This window comes from Pleurodeles waltl, chromosome 1_2 (assembly GCF_031143425.1).
Source record: "Pleurodeles waltl isolate 20211129_DDA chromosome 1_2, aPleWal1.hap1.20221129, whole genome shotgun sequence".
In the NCBI taxonomy this organism is placed as follows: domain Eukaryota; kingdom Metazoa; phylum Chordata; class Amphibia; order Caudata; family Salamandridae; genus Pleurodeles; species Pleurodeles waltl.
In genome coordinates this window covers 200,454,209-200,481,706 of record NC_090437.1, presented here as the reverse complement: position 1 = coordinate 200,481,706, position 27,498 = coordinate 200,454,209, and positions in this window count along the sequence as shown.

Genomic DNA, 27,498 nt, shown 5'->3' with positions numbered 1-27,498 from the left:
CTGAGAAGAGCCACAAATTTCCTTCCACCCAGCGTTTCCCCACGTCTCCCGATAAAAATGATACCTCACTTGTGTGGGTAGGCCTAGCGCCCGCGATAGAAAAGGCCCAAAGCGCAACGTGGACACATCCAAATTTTTAAAAGAAAACAGAGGTTTTTTTTGCAAAGTGCCTACCTGTAGATTTTGGCCTGTAGCTCAGCCGCCACCTAGGGAAACCTACCAAACCTGTGCATTTCTGAAAACTAGAGACCTAGGGGAATCCAAGATGGGGTGACTTGTGTGGCTCGGACCAGGTTGTTACCCAGAATCCTTGGCAAACCTCAAAAGTTGGCTAAAAAAACACATGTTCCTCACATTCCTGTGGCAGAAAGTTCTGGAATCTGAGAGGAGCCACAAATTTCCTTCCACCCAGCGTTCCCCCACGTCTCCCGATAAAAATGATACCTCACTTGTGTGGGTAGGCCTAGCGCCCACAACAGGAAACGCCCCAAAGCGCAACATGGACAAATCCAAATTTTTTAAAGAAAACTGAGGTGTTTTTTGCAAAGTGCCTACCTGTATATTTTGGCCTGTAGCTCAGCCGGCACCTAGGGAAACCTACCAAACCTGTGCATTTCTGCAAACTAGAGATCTAGGGGAATCCAAGATGGGGTGACTTGTGTGGCTCGGACCAGGTTCTGTTACTCAGAATCCTTTGCAAACCTCAAAATTTGGCTAAAAAAACACATGTTCCTCACATTTCTGTGGCAGAAAGTTCTGGAATCTGAGAGTAGCCACAAATTTCCTTCCACCCAGCGTTCCCCCAAATCTCCTAATAAAAATGATACCTCACTTGTGTGGGTAGGCCTAGCGCCCGCGACAGGAAACGCCCCAAAGCGCAACATGGACACATCCATTTTTTTTAAAGAAAACAGAGGTGTTTTTTGCAAAATGCCTACCTGTAGATTTGGTCTTGTAGCTCAGCCGCCACCTAGGGAAACCTACCAAACCTGTGCATTTCTGAAATCTAGAGACCTAGGGGAATCCAAGATGGTGTGACTTGTGTGGCGCGGACTAGGTTCTGTTACCCAGAATCCTTTGCAAACCTCAAAATTTGGCTAAAAAAACACATGTTTCTCACATTTCTGTGGCAGAAAGTTCTGGAATCAGAGAGGAGCCACAAATTTCCTTCCACCCAGCGTTCCCCCACGTCTCCCGATAAAAATAATACCTCACTTGTGTGGGTAGGCCTAGCGCCCGCGACAGGAAACGCCCCAAAGCGCAACGTGGACACATCCAAATTTTTGAAAAAAAACAGAGGTGTTTTTTGCAAAGTGCCTACCTGTAGATTTTGGCCTCTAGCTCAGCCGCCACCTAAGGAAACCTACCAAACCTGTGCATTTCTGAAAACTAGAGACCTAGGGGAATCCAAGATGGTGTGACTTGTGTGGCTAGGACCAGGTTCTATTGCCCAGAATCCTTTGCAAACCTCAAAATTTGGCTAAAAAAACACATGTTCCTCACATTTCTGTCGCAGAAAGTTCTGGAATCTGAGAGGAGCCACAAATTTCCTTCCACCCAGCGTTCCCCCACGTCTCCCGATAAAAATAATACCTCACTTGTGTGGGTTGGCCTAACGCCCGCGACAGGAAACGCCCCAAAGCGCAACGTGGACACATCCAAATTTTTGAAAAAAAACAGAGGTGTTTTTTGCAAAGTGCCTACCTGTAGATTTTGGCCTGTAGCTCAGCCGCCACCTAGGGAAACCTACCAAACCTGTGCATTTCTAAAAACTAGAGACCTAGGGGAATCCAAGATGGGGTGACTTGTGTGGCTCGGACCAGGTTCTGTTACCCAGAATCCTTTGCAAACCTCAAAATTTGGCTAATAAAACACATGTTCCTCACATTTCTGTGGCAGAAAGTTCTGGAATCTGAGAGGAACCACAAATTTCCTTCCACCCAGCGTTTCCCCACGTCTCCCAATAAAAATGATACCTCACTTGTGTGGGTAGGCCTAGCGCCCGCGATAGAAAAGGCCCAAAGCGCAACGTGGACACATCCAAATTTTTAAAAGAAAACAGAGGTGTTTTTTGCAAAGTGCCTACCTGTAGATTTTGGCCTGTAGCTCAGCCGCCACCTATTGAAACCTACCAAACCTGTGCATTTCTGAAAACTAGAGACCTAGGGGAATCCAAGATGGGGTGACTTGTGTGGCTCGGACCAGGTTGCTACCCAGAATCCTTTGCAAACCTCAAAATTTGGCTAAAAAAACACATGTTCCTCACATTCCTGTGGCAGAAAGTTCTGGAATCTGAGAGGAGCCACAAATTTACTTCCACCCAGCGTTCCCCCACGTCTCCCGATAAAAATGATACCTCACTTGTGAGGGTAGGCCTAGCGCCCACAACAGGAAACGCCCCAAAGCGCAACATGGACAAATCCAAATTTTTTAAAGAAAACTGAGGTGTTTTTTGCAAAGTGCCTACCTGTATATTTTGGCCTGTAGCTCAGCCGGCACCTAGGGAAACCTACCAAACCTGTGCATTTCTGCAAACTAGAGATCTAGGGGAATCCAAGATGGTGTGACTTGTGTGGCTCGGACCAGGTTCTGTTACCCAGAATCCTTTGCAAACCTCAAAATTTGGCTAAAAAAACACATGTTTCTCACATTTCTGTGGCAGAAAGTTCTGGAATCTGAGAGGAGCCACAAATTTACTTCCACCCAGCGTTCCCCCACGTCTCCCGATAAAAATAATACCTCACTTGTGTGGGTAGGCCTAGCGTCCGCGACAGGAAACACCCCAAAGCGCAACGTGGATACATCCAAATTTTTGAAAAAAAACAGAGGTGTTTTTTGCAAAGTGCCTACCTGTAGATTTTGGCCTCTAGCTCAGCCGCCACCTAGGGAAACCTACCAAACCTGTGCATTTCTGAAAACTAGAGACCTAGGGGAATCCAAGATGGGGTGACTTGTGTGGATAGGACCAGGTTCTATTACCCAGAATCCTTTGCAAACCTCAAAATTTGGCAAAAAAAACACATGTTCTTCACATTTCTGTCGCAGAAAGTTCTGGAATCTGAGAGGAGCCACAAATTTCCTTCCACCCAGCGTTCCCCCACGTCTCCCGATAAAAATAATACCTCACTTGTGTGGGTAGGCCTAGCGCCCGCGACAGGAAACGCCCCAAAGCGCAACGTGGACACATCCATTTTTTTTAAAGAAAACAGAGGTGTTTTTTGCAAAGTGCCTACCTGTAGATTTTGGCTTGTAGCTCAGCCGCCACCTAGGGAAACCTACCAAACCTGTGCATTTCTGAAAACTAGAGACCTAGGGGAATCCAAGATGGTGTGACTTGTGTGGCTCGGACCAGGTTCTGTTACCCAGAATCCTTTGCAAACCTCAAAATTTGGCTAAAAAAACACATGTTTCGCACATTTCTGTGGCAGAAAGTTCTGAAATCTGAGAGGAGCCACAAATTTCCTTCCACCCAGCGTTCCCCCACGTCTCCCGATAAAAATAATACCTCACTTGTGTGGGTAGGCCTAGCGCCCGCGACAGGAAACGCCCCAAAGCGCAACGTGGACACATCCAAATTTTTGAAAAAAAACAGAGGTGTTTTTTGCAAAGTGCCTACCTGTAGATTTTGGCCTCTAGCTCAGCCGCCACCTAGGGAAACCTACCAAACCTGTGCATTTCTGAAAACTAGAGACCTAGGGGAATCCAAGATGGGGTGACTTGTGTGGCTAGGACCAGGTTCTATTACCCAGAATCCATTGCAAACCTCAAAATTTGGCAAAAAAAACACATGTTCCTCACATTTCTGTCGCAGAAAGTTCTGGAATCTGAGAGGAGCCACAAATTTCCTTCCACCCAGCGTTCCCCCACGTCTCCCGATAAAAATAATACCTCACTTGTGTGGGTAGGCCTAGCGCCCGCGACAGGAAACGCCCCAAAGCCCAACGTGGACACATCCATTTTTTTTAAAGAAAACTGAGGTGTTTTTTGCAAAGTGCCTACCTGTATATTTTGGCCTGTAGCTCAGCCGGCACCTAGGGAAACCTACCAAACCTGTGCATTTCTGCAAACTAGAGATCTAGGGGAATCCAAGATGGGGTGACTTGTGTGGCTCGGACCAGGTTCTGTTACTCAGAATCCTTTGCAAACCTCAAAATTTGGCTAAAAAAACACATGTTCCTCACATTTCTGTGGCAGAAAGTTCTGGAATCTGAGAGTAGCCACAAATTTCCTTCCACCCAGCGTTCCCCCAAATCTCCTAATAAAAATGATACCTCACTTGTGTGGGTAGGCCTAGCGCCCGCGACAGGAAACGCCCCAAAGCGCAACATGGACACATCCATTTTTTTTAAAGAAAACAGAGGTGTTTTTTGCAAAATGCCTACCTGTAGATTTGGTCTTGTAGCTCAGCCGCCACCTAGGGAAACCTACCAAACCTGTGCATTTCTGAAATCTAGAGACCTAGGGGAATCCAAGATGGTGTGACTTGTGTGGCGCGGACTAGGTTCTGTTACCCAGAATCCTTTGCAAACCTCAAAATTTGGCTAAAAAAACACATGTTTCTCACATTTCTGTGGCAGAAAGTTCTGGAATCAGAGAGGAGCCACAAATTTCCTTCCACCCAGCGTTCCCCCACGTCTCCCGATAAAAATAATACCTCACTTGTGTGGGTAGGCCTAGCGCCCGCGACAGGAAACGCCCCAAAGCGCAACGTGGACACATCCAAATTTTTGAAAAAAAACAGAGGTGTTTTTTGCAAAGTGCCTACCTGTAGATTTTGGCCTCTAGCTCAGCCGCCACCTAAGGAAACCTACCAAACCTGTGCATTTCTGAAAACTAGAGACCTAGGGGAATCCAAGATGGTGTGACTTGTGTGGCTAGGACCAGGTTCTATTGCCCAGAATCCTTTGCAAACCTCAAAATTTGGCTAAAAAAACACATGTTCCTCACATTTCTGTCGCAGAAAGTTCTGGAATCTGAGAGGAGCCACAAATTTCCTTCCACCCAGCGTTCCCCCACGTCTCCCGATAAAAATAATACCTCACTTGTGTGGGTTGGCCTAACGCCCGCGACAGGAAACGCCCCAAAGCGCAACGTGGACACATCCAAATTTTTGAAAAAAAACAGAGGTGTTTTTTGCAAAGTGCCTACCTGTAGATTTTGGCCTGTAGCTCAGCCGCCACCTAGGGAAACCTACCAAACCTGTGCATTTCTAAAAACTAGAGACCTAGGGGAATCCAAGATGGGGTGACTTGTGTGGCTCGGACCAGGTTCTGTTACCCAGAATCCTTTGCAAACCTCAAAATTTGGCTAATAAAACACATGTTCCTCACATTTCTGTGGCAGAAAGTTCTGGAATCTGAGAGGAACCACAAATTTCCTTCCACCCAGCGTTTCCCCACGTCTCCCAATAAAAATGATACCTCACTTGTGTGGGTAGGCCTAGCGCCCGCGATAGAAAAGGCCCAAAGCGCAACGTGGACACATCCAAATTTTTAAAAGAAAACAGAGGTGTTTTTTGCAAAGTGCCTACCTGTAGATTTTGGCCTGTAGCTCAGCCGCCACCTATTGAAACCTACCAAACCTGTGCATTTCTGAAAACTAGAGACCTAGGGGAATCCAAGATGGGGTGACTTGTGTGGCTCGGACCAGGTTGCTACCCAGAATCCTTTGCAAACCTCAAAATTTGGCTAAAAAAACACATGTTCCTCACATTCCTGTGGCAGAAAGTTCTGGAATCTGAGAGGAGCCACAAATTTACTTCCACCCAGCGTTCCCCCACGTCTCCCGATAAAAATGATACCTCACTTGTGAGGGTAGGCCTAGCGCCCACAACAGGAAACGCCCCAAAGCGCAACATGGACAAATCCAAATTTTTTAAAGAAAACTGAGGTGTTTTTTGCAAAGTGCCTACCTGTATATTTTGGCCTGTAGCTCAGCCGGCACCTAGGGAAACCTACCAAACCTGTGCATTTCTGCAAACTAGAGATCTAGGGGAATCCAAGATGGTGTGACTTGTGTGGCTCGGACCAGGTTCTGTTACCCAGAATCCTTTGCAAACCTCAAAATTTGGCTAAAAAAACACATGTTTCTCACATTTCTGTGGCAGAAAGTTCTGGAATCTGAGAGGAGCCACAAATTTACTTCCACCCAGCGTTCCCCCACGTCTCCCGATAAAAATAATACCTCACTTGTGTGGGTAGGCCTAGCGTCCGCGACAGGAAACACCCCAAAGCGCAACGTGGATACATCCAAATTTTTGAAAAAAAACAGAGGTGTTTTTTGCAAAGTGCCTACCTGTAGATTTTGGCCTCTAGCTCAGCCGCCACCTAGGGAAACCTACCAAACCTGTGCATTTCTGAAAACTAGAGACCTAGGGGAATCCAAGATGGGGTGACTTGTGTGGATAGGACCAGGTTCTATTACCCAGAATCCTTTGCAAACCTCAAAATTTGGCAAAAAAAACACATGTTCTTCACATTTCTGTCGCAGAAAGTTCTGGAATCTGAGAGGAGCCACAAATTTCCTTCCACCCAGCGTTCCCCCACGTCTCCCGATAAAAATAATACCTCACTTGTGTGGGTAGGCCTAGCGCCCGCGACAGGAAACGCCCCAAAGCGCAACGTGGACACATCCATTTTTTTTAAAGAAAACAGAGGTGTTTTTTGCAAAGTGCCTACCTGTAGATTTTGGCTTGTAGCTCAGCCGCCACCTAGGGAAACCTACCAAACCTGTGCATTTCTGAAAACTAGAGACCTAGGGGAATCCAAGATGGTGTGACTTGTGTGGCTCGGACCAGGTTCTGTTACCCAGAATCCTTTGCAAACCTCAAAATTTGGCTAAAAAAACACATGTTTCGCACATTTCTGTGGCAGAAAGTTCTGAAATCTGAGAGGAGCCACAAATTTCCTTCCACCCAGCGTTCCCCCACGTCTCCCGATAAAAATAATACCTCACTTGTGTGGGTAGGCCTAGCGCCCGCGACAGGAAACGCCCCAAAGCGCAACGTGGACACATCCAAATTTTTGAAAAAAAACAGAGGTGTTTTTTGCAAAGTGCCTACCTGTAGATTTTGGCCTCTAGCTCAGCCGCCACCTAGGGAAACCTACCAAACCTGTGCATTTCTGAAAACTAGAGACCTAGGGGAATCCAAGATGGGGTGACTTGTGTGGCTAGGACCAGGTTCTATTGCCCAGAATCCATTGCAAACCTCAAAATTTGGCAAAAAAAACACATGTTCCTCACATTTCTGTCGCAGAAAGTTCTGGAATCTGAGAGGAGCCACAAATTTCCTTCCACCCAGCGTTCCCCCACGTCTCCCGATAAAAATAATACCTCACTTGTGTGGGTAGGCCTAGCGCCCGCGACAGGAAACGCCCCAAAGCCCAACGTGGACACATCCATTTTTTTTAAAGAAAACAGAGGTGTTTTTTGCAAAGTGCCTACCTGTAGATTTTGGCTTGTAGCTCAGCCGCCACCTAGGGAAACCTACCAAACCTGTGCATTTCTGAAAACTAGAGACCTAGGGGAATCCAAGATGGTGTGACTTGTGTGGCTCGGACCAAGTTCTGTTACGCAGAATCCTTTGCAAACCTCAAAATTTGGCTAAAAAAACACATGTTTCGCACATTTCTGTGGCAGAAAGTTCTGAAATCTGAGAGGAGCCACAAATTTCCTTCCACCCAACGTTCCCCCACGTCTCCCGATAAAAATAATACCTCACTTGTGTGGGTAGGCCTAGCGCCCGCGACAGGAAACGCCCCAAAGCGCAACGTGGACACATCAACATTTTTGAAAAAAAACAGAGGTGTTTTTTGCAAAGTGCCTACCTGTAGATTTTGGCCTCTAGCTCAGCCGCCACCTAGGGAAACCTACCAAACCTGTGCATTTCTGAAAACTAGAGACCTAGGGGAATCCAAGATGGGGTGACTTGTGTGGCTAGGACCAGGTTCTATTGCCCAGAATCCTTTGCAAACCTCAAAATTTGGCTAAAAAAACACATGTTCCTCACATTTCTGTCGCAGAAAGTTCTGGAATCTAAGAGGAACCACAAATTTCCTTCCACCCAGTGTTCCCCCACGTCTCCCGATAAAAATAATACCTCACTTGTGTGGGTAGGCCTAGCGCCCGCGACAGGAAACGCCCCAAAGCGCAACGTGGACACATCCAAATGTTTGAAAAAAAACAGAGGTGTTTTTTGCAAAGTGCCTACCTGTAGATTTTGGCCTGTAGCTCCGCCGCCACCTAGGGAAACCTACCAAACCTGTGCATTTCTAAAAACTAGAGACCTAGGGGAATCCAAGATGGGGTGACTTGTGTGGCTCGGACCAGGTTCTGTTACCCAGAATCCTTTGCAAACCTCAAAATTTGGCTAATAAAACACATGTTCCTCACATTTCTGTGGCAGAAAGATCTGGAATCTGGGAGGAGCCACAAATTTCCTTCCACCCAGCGTTTCCCCACGTCTCCCGATAAAAATGATACCTCACTTGTGTGGGTAGGCCTAGCGCCCGCGATAGAAAAGGCCCAAAGCGCAACGTGGACACATCCAAATTTTAAAAAGAAAACAGAGGTGTTTTTTGCAAAGTGCCTACCTGTAGATTTTGGCCTGTAGCTCAGCCGCCACCTATTGAAACCTACCAAACCTGTGCATTTCTGAAAACTAGAGACCTAGGGGAATCCAAGATGGGGTGACTTGTGTGGCTCGGACCAGGTTGTTACCCAGAATCCTTTGCAAACCTCAAAATTTGGCTAAAAAAACACATGTTCCTCACATTCCTGTGGCAGAAAGTTCTGGAATCTGAGAGGAGCCACAAATTTACTTCCACCCAGCGTTCCCCCACGTCTCCCGATAAAAATGATACCTCACTTGTGTGGGTAGGCCTAGCGCCCACAACAGGAAACGCCCCAAAGCGCAACATGGACAAATCCAAATTTTTTAAAGAAAACTGAGGTGTTTTTTGCAAAGTGCCTACCTGTATATTTTGGCCTGTAGCTCAGCCGGCACCTAGGGAAACCTACCAAACCTGTGCATTTCTGCAAACTAGAGATCTAGGGGAATCCAAGATGGTGTGACTTGTGTGGCTCGGACCAGGTTCTGTTACCCAGAATCCTTTGCAAACCTCAAAATTTGGCTAAAAAAACACATGTTTCTCACATTTCTGTGGCAGAAAGTTCTGGAATCTGAGAGGAGCCACAAATTTCCTTCCACCCAGCGTTCCCCCACGTCTCCCGATAAAAATAATACCTCACTTGTGTGGGTAGGCCTAGCGCCCGCGACAGGAAACGCCCCAAAGCGCAACGTGGATACATCAACATTTTTGAAAAAAAACAGAGGTGTTTTTTGCAAAGTGCCTACCTGTAGATTTTGGCCTCTAGCTCAGCCGCCACCTAGGGAAACCTACCAAACCTGTGCATTTCTGAAAACTAGAGACCTAGGGGAATCCAAGATGGGGTGAGTTGTGTGGCTAGGACCAGGTTCTATTACCCAGAATCCTTTGCAAACCTCAAAATTTGGCTAAAAAAACACATGTTCCTCACATTTCTGTCGCAGAAAGTTCTGGAATCTGAGAGGAGCCACAAATTTCCTTCCACCCAGCGTTCCCCCACGTCTCCCGATAAAAATAATACCTCACTTGTGTGGGTAGGCCTAGCGCCCGCGACAGGAAACGCCCCAAAGCGCAACGTGGACACATCCATTTTTTTTAAAGAAAACAGAGGTGTTTTTTGCAAAATGCCTACCTGTAGATTTTGGCTTGTAGCTCAGCCGCCACCTAGGGAAACCTACCAAACCTGTGCATTTCTGAAAACTAGAGACCAAGGGGAATCCAAGATGGTGTGACTTGTGTGGCTCGGACCAGGTTCTGTTACCCAGAATCCTTTGCAAACCTCAAAATGTGGCTAAAAAAACACATGTTTTGCACATTTCTGTGGCAGAAAGTTCTGAAATCTGAGAGGAGCCACAAATTTCCTTCCACCCAGCGTTTCCCCACGTCTCCCGATAAAAATGATACCTCACTTGTGTGGGTAGGCCTAGCGCCCGCGATAGAAAAGGCCCAAAGCGCAACGTGGACACATCCAAATTTTTAAAAGAAAACAGAGGTGTTTTTTGCAAAGTGCCTACCTGTATATTTTGGCCTGTAGCTCAGCCGGCACCTAGGGAAACCTACCAAACCTGTGCATTTCTGCAAACTAGAGATCTAGGGGAATCCAAGATGGTGTGACTTTTGTGTCTCGGACCAGGTTCTGTTACCCAGAATCCTTTGCAAACCTCAAAATTTGGCTAAAAAAACACATGTTTCTCACATTTCTGTGGCAGAAAGTTCTGGAATCTGAGAGGAGCCACAAATTTCCTTCCACCCAGCGTTCCCCCACGTCTCCCGATAAAAATAATACCTCACTTGTGTGGGTAGGCCTAGCACCCGCAACAGGAAACGCCCCAAAGCGCAACGTGGATACATCCAAATTTTTGAAAAAAAACAGAGGTGTTTTTTGCAAAGTGCCTACCTGTAGATTTTGGCCTCTAGCTCAGCCGCCACCTAGGGAAACCTACCAAACCTGTGCATTTCTGAAAACTAGAGACCTAGGGGAATCCAAGATGGGGTGAGTTGTGTGGCTAGGACCAGGTTCTATTACCCAGAATCCTTTGCAAACCTCAAAATTTGGCTAAAAAAACACATGTTCCTCACATTTCTGTCGCAGAAAGTTCTGGAATCTGAGAGGAGCCACAAATTTACTTCCACCCAGCGTTCCCCCACGTCTCCCGATAAAAATGATACCTCACTTGTGTGGGTAGGCCTAGCGCCCACAACAGGAAACGCCCCAAAGCGCAACATGGACAAATCCAATATTTTTAAAGAAAACTGAGGTGTTTTTTGCAAAGTGCCTACCTGTATATTTTGGCCTGTAGCTCAGCCGGCACCTAGGGAAACCTACCAAACCTGTGCATTTCTGCAAACTAGAGATCTAGGGGAATCCAAGATGGTGTGACTTGTGTGGCTCGGACCAGGTTCTGTTACCCAGAATCCTTTGCAAACCTCAAAATTTGGCTAAAAAAACACATGTTTCTCACATTTCTGTGGCAGAAAGTTCTGGAATCTGAGAGGAGCCACAAATTTCCTTCCACCCAGCGTTCCCCCACGTCTCCCGATAAAAATAATACCTCACTTGTGTGGGTAGGCCTAGCGCCCGCGACAGGAAACGCCCCAAAGCGCAACGTGGACACATCCATTTTTTTTAAAGAAAACAGAGGTGTTTTTTGCAAAGTGCCTACCTGTAGATTTTGGCTTGTAGCTCAGCCGCCACCTAGGGAAACCTACCAAACCTGTGCATTTCTGAAAACTAGAGACCAAGGGGAATCCAAGATGGTGTGACTTGTGTGGCTCGGACCAGGTTCTGTTACCCAGAATCCTTTGCAAACCTCAAAATGTGGCTAAAAAAACACATGTTTCGCACATTTCTGTGGCAGAAAGTTCTGAAATCTGAGAGGAGCCACAAATTTCCTTCCACCCAGCGTTTCCCCACGTCTCCCGATAAAAATGATACCTCACTTGTGTGGGGAGGCCTAGCGCCCGCGATAGAAAAGGCCCAAAGCGCAACGTGGACACATCCAAATTTTTCAAAGAAAACAGAGGTGTTTTTTGCAAAGTGCCTACCTGTATATTTTGGCCTGTAGCTCAGCCGGCACCTAGGGAAACCTACCAAACCTGTGCATTTCTGCAAACTAGAGATCTAGGGGAATCCAAGATGGTGTGACTTTTGTGGCTCGGACCAGGTTCTGTTACCCAGAATCCTTTGCAAACCTCAAAATTTGGCTAAAAAAACACATGTTTCTCACATTTCTGTGGCAGAAAGTTCTGGAATCTGAGAGGAGCCACAAATTTCCTTCCACCCAGCGTTCCCCCACGTCTCCCGATAAAAATAATACCTCACTTGTGTGGGTAGGCCTAGCGCCCGCAACAGGAAACGCCCCAAAGCGCAACGTGGATACATCCAAATTTTTGAAAAAAAACAGAGGTGTTTTTTGCAAAGTGCCTACCTGTAGATTTTGGCCTCTAGCTCAGCCGCCACCTAGGGAAACCTACCAAACCTGTGCATTTCTGAAAACTAGAGACCTAGGGGAATCCAAGATGGGGTGAGTTGTGTGGCTAGGACCAGGTTCTATTACCCAGAATCCTTTGCAAACCTCAAAATTTGGCTAAAAAAACACATGTTCCTCACATTTCTGTCGCAGAAAGTTCTGGAATCTGAGAGGAGCCACAAATTTCCTTCCACCCAGCGTTCCCCCACGTCTCCCGATAAAAATAATACCTCACTTGTGTGGGTAGGCCTAGCGCCCGCGACAGGAAACGCCCCAAAGCGCAACGTGGACACATCCATTTTTTTTAAAGAAAACAGAGGTGTTTTTTGCAAAGTGCCTACCTGTAGATTTTGGCTTGCAGCTCAGCCGCCACCTAGGGAAACCTACCAAACCTGTGCATTTCTGAAAACTAGAGACCAAGGGGAATCCAAGATGGTGTGACTTGTGTGGCTCGGACCAGGTTCTGTTACCCAGAATCCTTTGCAAACCTCAAAATGTGGCTAAAAAAACACATGTTTCGCACATTTCTGTGGCAGAAAGTTCTGAAATCTGAGAGGAGCCACAAATTTCCTTCCACCCAGCGTTCCCCCACGTCTCCCGATAAAAATAATACCTCACTTGTGTGGGTAGGCCTAGCGCCCGCGACAGGAAACGCCCCAAAGCGCAACGTGGACACATCCAAATTTTTGAAAAAAAACAGAGGTGTTTTTTGCAAAGTGCCTACCTGTAGATTTTGGCCTTTAGCTCAGCCGCCACCTAGGGAAACCTACCAAACCTGTGCATTTCTGAAAATTAAAGACCTAGGGGAATCCAAGATGGGGTGACTTGTGTGGCTAGGACCAGGTTCTATTGCCCAGAATCCTTTGCAAACCTCAAAATTTGGCTAAAAAAACACATGTTCCTCACATTTCTGTCGCAGAAAGTTCTGGAATCTGAGAGGAGCCACAAATTTCCTTCCACCCAGCGTTCCCCCAGGTCTCCCGATAAAAATAATACCTCACTTGTGTGGGTAGGCCTAGCGCCCGCGACAGGAAACGCCCCAAAGCGCAACGTGGACACATCCAAATTTTTGAAAAAAAACAGAGGTGTTTTTTGCAAAGTGCCTACCTGTAGATTTTGGCCTGTAGCTCAGCCGCCACCTAGGGAAACCTACCAAACCTGTGCATTTCTAAAAACTAGAGACCTAGGGGAATCCAAGATGGGGTGACTTGTGTGGCTCGGACCAGGTTCTGTTACCCAGAATCCTTTGCAAACCTCAAAATTTGGCTAATAAAACACATGTTCCTTACATTTCTGTGGCAGAAAGATCTGGAATCTGGGAGGAGCCACAAATGTCCTTCCACCCAGCGTTTCCCCACGTCTCCCGATAAAAATGATACCTCACTTGTGTGGGTAGGCCTAGCGCCCGCGATAGAAAAGGCCCAAAGCGCAACGTGGACACATCCAAATTTTTAAAAGAAAACAGAGGTGTTTTTTACAAAGTGCCTACCTGTAGATTTTGGCCTGTAGCTCAGCCGCCACCTAGGGAAACCTACCAAACCTGTGCATTTCTGAAAACTAGAGACCTAGGGGAATCCAAGATGGGGTGACTTGTGTGGCTCGGACCAGGTTGTTACCCAGAATCCTTTGCAAACCTCAAAATTTGGCTAAAAAAACACATGTTCCTCACATTCCTGTGGCAGAAAGTTCTGGAATCTGAGAGGAGCCACAAATTTCCTTCCACCCAGCGTTCCCCCACGTCTCCCGATAAAAATAATACCTCACTTGTGTGGGTAGGCCTAGCGCCCGCGACAGGAAACGCCCCAAAGCGCAACGTGGACACATCCATTTTTTTTAAAGAAAACAGAGGTGTTTTTTGCAAAGTGCCTACCTGTAGATTTTGGCTTGTAGCTCAGCCGCCACCTAGGGAAACCTACCAAACCTGTGCATTTCTGAAAACTGGAGACCTAGGGGAATCCAAGATGGTGTGACTTGTGTGGCTCGGACCAGGTTCTGTTACCCAGAATCCTTTGCAAACCTCAAAATTTGGCTAAAAAAACACATGTTTCGCACATTTCTGTGGCAGAAAGTTCTGAAATCTGAGAGGAGCCACAAATTTCCTTCCACCCAGCGTTCCCCCACGTCTCCCGATAAAAATAATACCTCACTTGTGTGGGTAGGCCTAGCGCCCGCGACAGGAAACGCCCCAAAGCGCAACGTGGAATCATCCAAATTTTTTTTTTAAAAACGAGGTGTTTTTTGCAAAGTGCCTACCTGTAGATTTTGGCCTCTAGCTCAGCCGCTACCTAGGGAAACCTACCAAACCTGTGCATTTCTGAAAACTAGAGACCTAGGGGAATCCAAGATGGGGTGACTTGTGTGGCTAGGACCAGGTTCTATTGCCCAGAATCCTTTGCAAACCTCAAAATTTGGCTAAAAAAACACATGTTCCTCACATTTCTGTCGCAGAAAGTTCTGGAATCTAAGAGGAGCCACAAATTTTCTTCCACCCAGCGTTCCCCCACGTCTCCCGATAAAAATAATACCTCACTTGTGTGGGTAGGCCTAGCGCCCGCGACAGGAAACGCCCCAAAGCGCAACGTGGACACATCCAAATTTTTGAAAAAAAACAGAGGTGTTTTTTGCAAAGTGCCTACCTGTAGATTTTGGCCTGTAGCTCAGCCGCCACCTAGGGAAACCTACCAAACCTGTGCATTTCTAAAAACTAGAGACCTAGGGGAATCCAAGATGGGGTGACTTGTGTGGCTCGGACCAGGTTCTGTTACCCAGAATCCTTTGCAAACCTCAAAATTTGGCTAATAAAACACATGTTCCTCACATTTCTGTGGCAGAAAGATCTGGAATCTGGGAGGAGCCACAAATTTCCTTCCACCCAGCGTTTCCCCACGTCTCCCGATAAAAATGATACCTCACTTGTGTGGGTAGGCCTAGCGCCCGCGATAGAAAAGGCCCAAAGCGCAACGTGGACACATCCAAATTTTAAAAAGAAAACAGAGGTGTTTTTTGCAAAGTGCCTACCTGTAGATTTTGGCCTGTAGCTCAGCCGCCACCTATTGAAACCTACCAAACCTGTGCATTTCTGAAAACTAGAGACCTAGGGGAATCCAAGATGGGGTGACTTGTGTGGCTCGGACCAGGTTGTTACCCAGAATCCTTTGCAAACCTCAAAATTTGGCTAAAAAAACACATGTTCCTCACATTCCTGTGGCAGAAAGTTCTGGAATCTGAGAGGAGCCACAAATTTACTTCCACCCAGCGTTCCCCCACGTCTCCCGATAAAAATGATACCTCACTTGTGTGGGTAGGCCTAGCGCCCACAACAGGAAACGCCCCAAAGCGCAACATGGACAAATCCAAATTTTTTAAAGAAAACTGAGGTGTTTTTTGCAAAGTGCCTACCTGTAGATTTTGGCCTGTAGCTCAGCCGGCACCTAGGGAAACCTACCAAACCTGTGCATTTCTGCAAACTAGAGATCTAGGGGAATCCAAGATGGGGTGACTTGTGAGGCTCGGACCAGGTTCTGTTACTCAGAATCCTTTGCAAACCTCAAAATTTGGCTAATAAAACACATGTTCCTCACATTTCTGTGGCAGAAAGTTCTGGAATCTGAGAGGAGCCACAAATTTCCTTCCACCCAGCGTTTCCCCACGTCTCCCAATAAAAATGATATCTCACTTGTGTGGGTAGGCCTAGCGCCCGCGATAGAAAAGGCCCAAAGCGCAACGTGGACACATCCAAATTTTTAAAAGAAAACAGAGGTGTTTTTTGCAAAGTGCCTACCTGTAGATTTTGGCCTGTAGCTCAGCCGCCACCTAGGGAAACCTACCAAACCTGTGCATTTCTGAAAACTAGAGACCTAGGGGAATCCAAGATGGGGTGACTTGTGTGGCTCGGACCAGGTTGTTACCCAGAATCCTTGGCAAACCTCAAAAGTTGGCTAAAAAAACACATGTTCCTCACATTCCTGTGGCAGAAAGTTCTGGACTCTGAGAGGAGCCACAAATTTCCTTCCACCCAGCGTTCCCCCACGTCTCCCGATAAAAATGATACCTCACTTGTGTGGGTAGGCCTAGCGCCCACAACAGGAAACGCCCCAAAGCGCAACATGGACAAATCCAAATTTTTTAAAGAAAACTGAGGTGTTTTTTGCAAAGTGCCTACCTGTATATTTTGGCCTGTAGCTCAGCCGGCACCTAGGGAAACCTACCAAACCTGTGCATTTCTGAAATCGAGAGACCTAGGGGAATCCAAGATGGTGTGACTTGTGTGGCTCGGACTAGGTTCTGTTACCCAGAATCCTTTGCAAACCTCAAAATTTGGCTAAAAAAACACATGTTTCTCACATTTCTGTGGCAGAAAGTTCTGGAATCAGAGAGGAGCCACAAATTTCCTTCCACCCAGCGTTCCCCCACGTCTCCCGATAAAAATAATACCTCACTTGTGTGGGTAGGCCTAGCGCCCGCTACAGGAAACGCCCCAAAGCGCAACGTGGACACATCCAAATTTTTGAAAAAAAACAGAGGTGTTTTTTGCAAAGTGCCTACCTGTAGATTTTGGCCTCTAGCTCAGCCGCCACCTAAGGAAACCTACCAAACCTGTGCATTTCTGAAAACTAGAGACCTAGGGGAATCCAAGATGGTGTGACTTGTGTGGCTAGGACCAGGTTCTATTGCCCAGAATCCTTTGTAAACCTCAAAATTTGGCTAAAAAAACACATGTTCCTCACATTTCTGTCGCAGAAAGTTCTGGAATCTGAGAGGAGCCACAAATTTCCTTCCACCCAGCGTTCCCCCACGTCTCCCGATAAAAATAATACCTCACTTGTGTGGGTTGGCCTAACGCCCGCGACAGGAAACACCCCAAAGCGCAACGTGGACACATCCAAATTTTTGAAAAAAAACAGAGGTGTTTTTTGCAAAGTGCCTACCTGTAGATTTTGGCCTGTAGCTCAGCCGCCACCTAGGGAAACCTACCAAACCTGTGCATTTCTAAAAACTAGAGACCTAGGGGAATCCAAGATGGGGTGACTTGTGTGGCTCGGACCAGGTTCTGTTACCCAGAATCCTTTGCAAACCTCAAAATTTGGCTAATAAAACACATGTTCCTCACATTTCTGTGGCAGAAAGTTCTGGAATCTGAGAGGAGCCACAAATTTCCTTCCACCCAGCGTTCCCCCACGTCTCCCGATAAAAATAATACCTCACTTGTGTGGGTAGGCCTAGCGCCCGCGACAGGAAACGCCCCAAAGCGCAACGTGGACACATCCATTTTTTTTAAAGAAAACAGAGGTGTTTTTTGCAAAGTGCCTACCTGTAGATTTTGGCTTGTAGCTCAGCCGCCACCTAGGGAAACCTACCAAACCTGTGCATTTCTGAAAACTAGAGACCAAGGGGAATCCAAGATGGTGTGACTTGTGTGGCTCGGACCAGGTTCTGTTACCCAGAATCCTTTGCAAACCTCAAAATGTGGCTAAAAAAACACATGTTTCGCACATTTCTGTGGCAGAAAGTTCTGAAATCTGAGAGGAGCCACAAATTTCCTTCCACCCAGCGTTTCCCCACGTCTCCCGATAAAAATGATACCTCACTTGTGTGGGTAGGCCTAGCGCCCGCGATAGAAAAGGCCCAAAGCGCAACGTGGACACATCCAAATTTTTAAAAGAAAACAGAGGTGTTTTTTGCAAAGTGCCTACCTGTATATTTTGGCCTGTAGCTCAGCCGCCACCTAGGGAAACCTACCAAACCTGTGCATTTCTGAAAACTAGAGACCTAGGGGAATCCAAGATGGGGTGAGTTGTGTGGCTAGGACCAGGTTCTATTACCCAGAATCCTTTGCAAACCTCAAAATTTGGCTAAAAAAACACATGTTCCTCACATTTCTGTCGCAGAAAGTTCTGGAATCTGAGAGGAGCCACAAATTTCCTTCCACCCAGCGTTCCCCCACGTCTCCCGATAAAAATAATACCTCACTTGTGTGGGTAGGCCTAGCGCCCGCGACAGGAAACGCCCCAAAGCGCAACGTGGACACATCCATTTTTTTTAAAGAAAACAGAGGTGTTTTTTGCAAAGTGCCTACCTGTAGATTTTGGCTTGTAGCTCAGCCGCCACCTAGGGAAACCTACCAAACCTGTGCATTTCTGAAAACTAGAGACCAAGGGGAATCCAAGATGGTGTGACTTGTGTGGCTCGGACCAGGTTCTGTTACCCAGAATCCTTTGCAAACCTCAAAATGTGGCTAAAAAAACACATGTTTCGCACATTTCTGTGGCAGAAAGTTCTGAAATCTGAGAGGAGCCACAAATTTCCTTCCACCCAGCGTTCCCCCACGTCTCCCGATAAAAATAATACCTCACTTGTGTGGGTAGGCCTAGCGCCCGCGACAGGAAACGCCCCAAAGCGCAACGTGGACACATCCAAATTTTTGAAAAAAAACAGAGGTGTTTTTTGCAAAGTGCCTACCTGTAGATTTTGGCCTTTAGCTCAGCCGCCACCTAGGGAAACCTACCAAACCTGTGCATTTCTGAAAATTAAAGACCTAGGGGAATCCAAATGGGGTGACTTGTGTGGCTAGGACCAGGTTCTATTGCCCAGAATCCTTTGCAAACCTCAAAATTTGGCTAAAAAAACACATGTTCCTCACATTTCTGTCGCAGAAAGTTCTGGAATCTGAGAGGAGCCACAAATTTCCTTCCACCCAGCGTTCCCCCAGGTCTCCCGATAAAAATAATACCTCACTTGTGTGGGTAGGCCTAGCGCCCGCGACAGGAAACGCCCCAAAGCGCAACGTGGACACATCCAAATTTTTGAAAAAAACCAGAGGTGTTTTTTGCAAAGTGCCTACCTGTAGATTTTGGCCTGTAGCTCAGCCGCCACCTAGGGAAACCTACCAAACCTGTGCATTTCTAAAAACTAGAGACCTAGGGGAATCCAAGATGGGGTGACTTGTGTGGCTCGGACCAGGTTCTGTTACCCAGAATCCTTTGCAAACCTCAAAATTTGGCTAATAAAACACATGTTCCTTACATTTCTGTGGCAGAAAGATCTGGAATCTGGGAGGAGCCACAAATTTCCTTCCACCCAGCGTTTCCCCACGTCTCCCGATAAAAATGATACCTCACTTGTGTGGGTAGGCCTAGCGCCCGCGATAGAAAAGGCCCAAAGCGCAACGTGGACACATCCAAATTTTTAAAAGAAAACAGAGGTGTTTTTTACAAAGTGCCTACCTGTAGATTTTGGCCTGTAGCTCAGCCGCCACCTAGGGAAACCTACCAAACCTGTGCATTTCTGAAAACTAGAGACCTAGGGGAATCCAAGATGGGGTGACTTGTGTGGCTCGGACCAGGTTGTTACCCAGAATCCTTTGCAAACCTCAAAATTTGGCTAAAAAAACACATGTTCCTCACATTCCTGTGGCAGAAAGTTCTGGAATCTGAGAGGAGCCACAAATTTCCTTCCACCCAGCGTTCCCCCACGTCTCCCGATAAAAATAATACCTCACTTGTGTGGGTAGGCCTAGCGCCCGCGACAGGAAACGCCCCAAAGCGCAACGTGGACACATCCATTTTTTTTAAAGAAAACAGAGGTGTTTTTTGCAAAGTGCCTACCTGTAGATTTTGGCTTGTAGCTCAGCCGCCACCTAGGGAAACCTACCAAACCTGTGCATTTCTGAAAACTAGAGACCTAGGGGAATCCAAGATGGTGTGACTTGTGTGGCTCGGACCAGGTTCTGTTACCCAGAATCCTTTGCAAACCTCAAAATTTGGCTAAAAAAACACATGTTTCGCACATTTCTGTGGCAGAAAGTTCTGAAATCTGAGAGGAGCCACAAATTTCCTTCCACCCAGCGTTCCCCCACGTCTCCCGATAAAAATAATACCTCACTTGTGTGGGTAGGCCTAGCGCCCGCGACAGGAAACGCCCCAAAGCGCAACGTGGACACATCCAAATTTTTTTTAAAAAAACGAGGTGTTTTTTGCAAAGTGCCTACCTGTAGATTGTGGCCTCTAGCTCAGCCGCTACCTATGGAAACCTACCAAACCTGTGCATTTCTGAAAACTAGAGACCTAGGGGAATCCAAGATGGGGTGACTTGTGTGGCTAGGACCAGGTTCTATTGCCCAGAATCCTTTGCAAACCTCAAAATTTGGCTAAAAAAACACATGTTCCTCACATTTCTGTCGCAGAAAGTTCTGGAATCTAAGAGGAGCCACAAATTTTCTTCCACCCAGCGTTCCCCCACGTCTCCCGATAAAAATAATACCTCACTTGTGTGGGTAGGCCTAGCGCCCGCGACAGGAAACGCCCCAAAGTGCAACGTGGACACATCCAAATTTTTGAAAAAAAACAGAGGTGTTTTTTGCAAAGTGCCTACCTGTAGATTTTGGCCTGTAGCTCAGCAGCCACCTAGGGAAACCTACCAAACCTGTGCATTTCTAAAAACTAGAGACCTAGGGGAATCCAAGATGGGGTGACTTGTGTGGCTCGGACCAAGTTCTGTTACCCAGAATCCTTTGCAAACCTCAAAATTTGGCTAATAAAACACATGTTCCTCACATTTCTGTGGCAGAAAGATCTGGAATCTGGGAGGAGCCACAAATTTCCTTCCACCCAGCGTTTCCCCACGTCTCCCGATAAAAATGATACCTCACTTGTGTGGGTAGGCCTAGCGCCCGCGATAGAAAAGGCCCAAAGCGCAACGTGGACACATCCAAATTTTAAAAAGAAAACAGAGGTGTTTTTTGCAAAGTGCCTACCTGTAGATTTTGGCCTGTAGCTCAGCCGCCACCTATTGAAACCTACCAAACCTGTGCATTTCTGAAAACTAGAGACCTAGGGGAATCCAAGATGGGGTGACTTGTGTGGCTCGGACCAGGTTGTTACCCAGAATCCTTTGCAAACCTCAAAATTTGGCTAAAAAAACACATGTTCCTCACATTCCTGTGGCAGAAAGTTCTGGAATCTGAGAGGAGCCACAAATTTACTTCCACCCAGCGTTCCCCCACGTCTCCCGATAAAAATGATACCTCACTTGTGTGGGTACGCCTAGCGCCCACAACAGGAAACGCCCCAAAGCGCAACATGGACAAATCCAAATTTTTTAAAGAAAACTGAGGTGTTTTTTGCAAAGTGCCTACCTGTATATTTTGGCCTGTAGCTCAGCCGGCACCTAGGGAAACCTACCAAACCTGTGCATTTCTGCAAACTAGAGATCTAGGGGAATCCAAGATGGGGTGACTTGTGAGGCTCGGACCAGGTTCTGTTACTCAGAATCCTTTGCAAACCTCAAAATTTGGCTAATAAAACACATGTTCCTCACATTTCTGTGGCAGAAAGTTCTGGAATCTGAGAGGAGCCACAAATTTCCTTCCACCCAGCGTTTCCCCACGTCTCCCAATAAAAATGATATCTCACTTGTGTGGGTAGGCCTAGCGCCCGCGATAGAAAAGGCCCAAAGCGCAACGTGGACACATCCAAATTTTTAAAAGAAAACAGAGGTGTTTTTTGCAAAGTGCTTACCTGTAGATTTTGGCCTGTAGCTCAGCCACCACCTATTGAAACCTACCAAACCTGTGCATTTCTGAAAACTAGAGACCTAGGGGAATCCAAGATGGGGTGACTTGTGTGGCTCGGACCAGGTTGTTACCCAGAATCCTTTGCAAACCTCAAAGTTTGGCTAAAAAAACACATGTTCCTCACATTCCTGTGGCAGAAAGTTCTGGAATCTGAGAGGAGCCACAAATTTACTTCCACCCAGCGTTCCCCCACGTCTCCCGATAAAAATGATACCTCACTTGTGTGGGTAGGCCTAGCGCCCACAACAGGAAACACCCCAAAGCGCAACGTGGACACATCCAAATTTTTGAAAAAAACCAGAGGTGTTTTTTGCAAAGTGCCTACCTGTAGATTTTGGCCTCTAGCTCAGCCGCCACCTAGGGAAACCTACCAAACCTGTGCATTTCTGAAAACTAGAGACCTAGGGGAATCCAAGATGGGGTGACTTGTGTGGCTAGGACCAGGTTCTATTGCCCAGAATCCTTTGCAAACCTCAAAATTTGGCTAAAAAAACACATGTTCCTCACATTTCTGTCGCAGAAAGTTCTGGAATCTGAGAGGAGCCACAAATTTCCTTCCACCCAGTGTTCCCCCACGTCTCCCGATAAAAATAATACCTCACTTGTGTGGGTAGGCCTAGCGCCCGCGACAGGAAACGCCCCAAAGCGCAACGTGGACACATCCAAATTTTTAAAAAAAAACAGAGGTGTTTTTTGCAAAGTGCCTACCTGTAGATTTTGGCCTGTAGCTCAGCCGCCACCTAGGGAAACCTACCAAACCTGTGCATTTCTAAAAACTAGAGACCTTGGGGAATCCAAGATGGGGTGACTTGTGTGGCTCGGACCAGGTTCTGTTACCCAGAATCCTTTGCAAACCTCAAAATTTGGCTAATAAAACACATGTTCCTCACATTTCTGTGGCAGAAAGATCTGGAATCTGGGAGGAGCTACAAATTTCCTTCCACCCAGCGTTTCCCCACGTCTCCCGATAAAAATGATACCTCACTTGTGTGGGTAGGCCTAGCGCCCGCGATAGAAAAGGCCCAAAGCGCAACGTGGACACATCCAAATTTTTAAAAGAAAACAGAGGTGTTTTTTGCAAAGTGCCTACCTGTAGATTTTGGCCTGTAGCTCAGCCGCCACCTAGGGAAACCTACCAAACCTGTGCATTTCTGAAAACTAGAGACCTAGGGGAATCCAAGATGGGGTGACTTGTGTGGCTCGGACCAGGTTGTTACCCAGAATCCTTGGCAAACCTCAAAAGTTGGCTAAAAAAACACATGTTCCTCACATTCCTGTGGCAGAAAGTTCTGGAATCTGAGAGGAGCCACAAATTTCCTTCCACCCAGCGTTCCCCCACGTCTCCCGATAAAAATGATACCTCACTTGTGTGGGTAGACCTAGCGCCCACAACAGGAAACGCCCCAAAGCGCAACATGGACAAATCCAATTTTTTTAAAGAAAACTGAGGTGTTTTTTGCAAAGTGCCAACCTGTATATTTTGGCCTGTAGCTCAGCCGGCACCTAGGGAAACCTACCAAACCTGTGCATTTCTGCAAACTAGAGACCTAGGGGAATCCAAGATGGGGTGACTTGTGTGGCTCGGACCAGGTTGTTACCCAGAATCCTTGGCAAACCTCAAAAGTTGGCTAAAAAAACACATGTTCCTCACATTCCTGTGGCAGAAAGTTCTGGAATCTGAGAGGAGCCACAAATTTCCTTCCACCCAGCGTTCCCCCACGTCTCCCGATAAAAATGATACCTCACTTGTGTGGGTAGACCTAGCGCCCACAACAGGAAACGCCCCAAAGCGCAACATGGACAAATCCAATTTTTTTCAAGAAAACTGAGGTGTTTTTTGCAAAGTGCCAACCTGTATATTTTGGCCTGTAGCTCAGCCGGCACCTAGGGAAACCTACCAAACCTGTGCATTTCTGCAAACTAGAGATCTAGGGGAATCCAAGATGGGGTGACTTGTGTGGCTCGGACCAGGTTCTGTTACCCAGAATCCTTTGCAAACCTCAAAATTTGGCTAATAAAACACATGTTCCTCACATTTCTGTGGCAGAAAGATCTGGAATCTGGGAGGAGCCACAAATTTCCTTCCACCCAGCGTTTCCCCACGTCTCCCGATAAAAATGATACCTCACTTGTGTGGGTAGGCCTAGCGCCCGCGATAGAAAAGGCCCAAAGCGCAACGTGGACACATCCAAATTTTAAAAAGAAAACAGAGGTGTTTTTTGCAAAGTGCCTACCTGTAGATTTTGGCCTGTAGCTCAGCCGCCACCTATTGAAACCTACCAAACCTGTGCATTTCTGAAAACTAGAGACCTAGGGGAATCCAAGATGGGGTGACTTGTGTGGCTCGGACCAGGTTGTTACCCAGAATCCTTTGCAAACCTCAAAATTTGGCTAAAAAAACACATGTTCCTCACATTCCTGTGGCAGAAAGTTCTGGAATCTGAGAGGAGCCACAAATTTACTTCCACCCAGCGTTCCCCCACGTCTCCCGATAAAAATGATACCTCACTTGTGTGGGTAGGCCTAGCGCCCACAACAGGAAACGCCCCAAAGCGCAACATGGACAAATCCAAATTTTTTAAAGAAAACTGAGGTGTTTTTTGCAAAGTGCCTACCTGTATATTTTGGCCTGTAGCTCAGCCGGCACCTAGGGAAACCTACCAAACCTGTGCATTTCTGCAAACTAGAGATCTAGGGGAATCCAAGATGGGGTGACTTGTGTGGCTCGGACCAGGTTCTGTTACTCAGAATCCTTTGCAAACCTCAAAATTTGGCTAATAAAACACATGTTCATCACATTTCTGTGGCAGAAAGTTCTGGAATCTGAGAGGAGCCACAAATTTCCTTCCACCCAGCGTTTCCCCACGTCTCCCAATAAAAATGATATCTCACTTGTGTGGGTAGGCCTAGCGCCCGCGATAGAAAAGGCCCAAAGCGCAACGTGGACACATCCAAATTTTTAAAAGAAAACAGAGGTGTTTTTTGCAAAGTGCCTACCTGTAGATTTTGGCCTGTAGCTCAGCCACCACCTATTGAAACCTACCAAACCTGTGCATTTCTGAAAACTAGAGACCTAGGGGAATCCAAGATGGGGTGACTTGTGTGGCTCGGACCAGGTTGTTACCCAGAATCCTTTGCAAACCTCAAAGTTTGGCTAAAAAAACACATGTTCCTCACATTCCTGTGGCAGAAAGTTCTGGAATCAGAGAGGAGCCACAAATTTACTTCCAGCCAGCGTTCCCCCACGTCTCCCGATAAAAATGATTCCTCACTTGTGTGGGTAGGCCTAGCGCCCACAACAGGAAACACCCCAAAGCGCAACGTGGACACATCCAAATTTTTGAAAAAAACCAGAGGTGTTTTTTGCAAAGTGCCTACCTGTAGATTTTGGCCTCTAGCTCAGCCGCCACCTAGGGAAACCTACCAAACCTGTGCATTTCTGAAAACTAGAGACCTAGGGGAATCCAAGATGGGGTGACTTGTGTGGCTAGGACCAGGTTCTATTGCCCAGAATCCTTTGCAAACCTCAAAATTTGGCTAAAAAAACACATGTTCCTCACATTTCTGTCGCAGAAAGTTCTGGAATCTGAGAGGAGCCACAAATTTCCTTCCACCCAGTGTTCCCCCACGTCTCCCGATAAAAATAATACCTCACTTGTGTGGGTAAGCCTAGCGCCCGCGACAGGAAACGCCCCAAAGCGCAACGTGGACACATCCAAATTTTTTAAAAAAAACAGAGGTGTTTTTTGCAAAGTGCCTACCTGTAGATTTTGGCCTGTAGCTCAGCCGCCACCTAGGGAAACCTACCAAACCTGTGCATTTCTAAAAACTAGAGACGTTGGGGAATCCAAGATGGGGTGACTTGTGTGGCTCGGACCAGGTTCTGTTACCCAGAATCCTTTGCAAACCTCAAAATTTGGCTAAAAAAACACATGTTTCTCACATTTCTGTGGCAGAAAGTTCTGGAATCTGAGAGGAGCCACAAATTTCCTTCCACCCAGCGTTCCCCCAAATCTCCTGATAAAAATGATACCTCACTTGTGTGGGTAGGCCTAGCGCCCGCGACAGGAAACGCCCCAAAGCGCAACGTGGACACATCCATTTTTTTTAAAGAAAACAGAGGTGTTTTTTGCAAAATGCCTACCTGTAGAGTTGGTCTTGTAGCTCAGCCGCCACCTAGGGAAACCTACCAAACCTGTGCATTTCTGAAATCTAGAGACCTAGGGGAATCCAAGATGGTGTGACTTGTGTGGCTCGGACTAGGTTCTGTTACCCAGAATCCTTTGCAAACCTCAAAATTTGGCTAAAAAAACACATGTTTCTCACATTTCTGTGGCAGAAAGTTCTGGAATCTGAGAGGAGCCACAAATTTCCTTCCACCCAGCGTTCCCCCACGTCTCCCGATAAAAATAATACCTCACTTGTGTGGGTAGGCCTAGCGCCTGCGACAGGAAACGCCCCAAAGCGCAACGTGGACACATCCAAATTTTTGAAAAAAAACAGAGGTGTTTTTTGCAAAGTGCCTACCTGTAGATTTTGGCCTCTAGCTCAGCCGCCACCTAGGGAAACCTACCAAACCTGTGCATTTCTGAAAACTAGAGACCTAGGGGAATCCAAGATGGTGTGACTTGTGTGGCTAGGACCAGGTTCTATTGCCCAGAATCCTTTGCAAACCTCAAAATTTGGCTAAAAAAACACATGTTCCTCACATTTCTGTCGCAGAAAGTTCTGGAATCTGAGAGGAGCCACAAATTTCCTTCCACCCAGCGTTCCCCCACATCTCCCGATAAAAATAATACCTCACTTGTGTGGGTAGGCCTAGCGCCCGCGAGAGGAAACGCCCCAAAGCGCAACGTGGACACATCCACATTTTTAAAAAAAAACAGAGGTGTTTTTTGCAAAGTGCCTACCTGTAGATTTTGGCCTCTAGCTCAGCCGCCACCTAGGGAAACCTACCAAACCTGTGCATTTCTAAAAACTAGAGACCTAGGGGAATCCAAGATGGGGTGACTTGTGTGGCTCGGACCAGGTTCTGTTACCCAGAATCCTTTGCAAACCTCAAAATTTGTCTAATCAAACACATGTTCCTCACATTTCTGTGGCAGAAAGTTCTGGAATCTGAGAGGAGCCACAAATTTCCTTCCAGTCAGCGTTTCCCCACGTCTCCCAATAAAAATGATACCTCACTTGTGTGGGTAGGCCTAGCGCCCGCAATAGAAAAGGCCCAAAGCGCAACGTGGACACATCCAAATTTTTAAAAGAAAACAGAGGTGTTTTTTTCAAAGTGCCTACCTGTAGATTTTGGCCTGTAGCTCAGCCGCCACCTATTGAAACCTACCAAACCTGTGCATTTCTGAAAACTAGAGACCTAGGGGAATCCAAGATGGGGTGACTTGTGCGGCTCGGACCAGGTTGTTACCCAGAATCCTTTGCAAACCTCAAAATTTGGCTAAAAAAACACATGTTCCTCACATTCCTGTGGCAGAAAGTTCTGGAATCTGAGAGGAGCCACAAATTTACTTCCACCCAGCGTTCCCCCACGTCTCCCGATAAAAATGATACCTCACTTGTGTGGGTAGGCCTAGCGCCCACAACAGGAAACACCCCAAAGCGCAACATGGACAAATCCAAATTTTTTCAAGAAAACTGAGGTGTTTTTTGCAAAGTGCCTACCTGTATATTTTGGCCTGTAGCTCAGCCGGCACCTAGGGAAACCTACCAAACCTGTGCATTTCTGCAAACTAGAGATCTAGGGTAATCCAAGATGGTGTGACTTGTGTGGCTCGGACCAGGTTCTGTTACCCAGAATCCTTTGCAAACCTCAAAATTTGGCTAAAAAAACACATGTTTC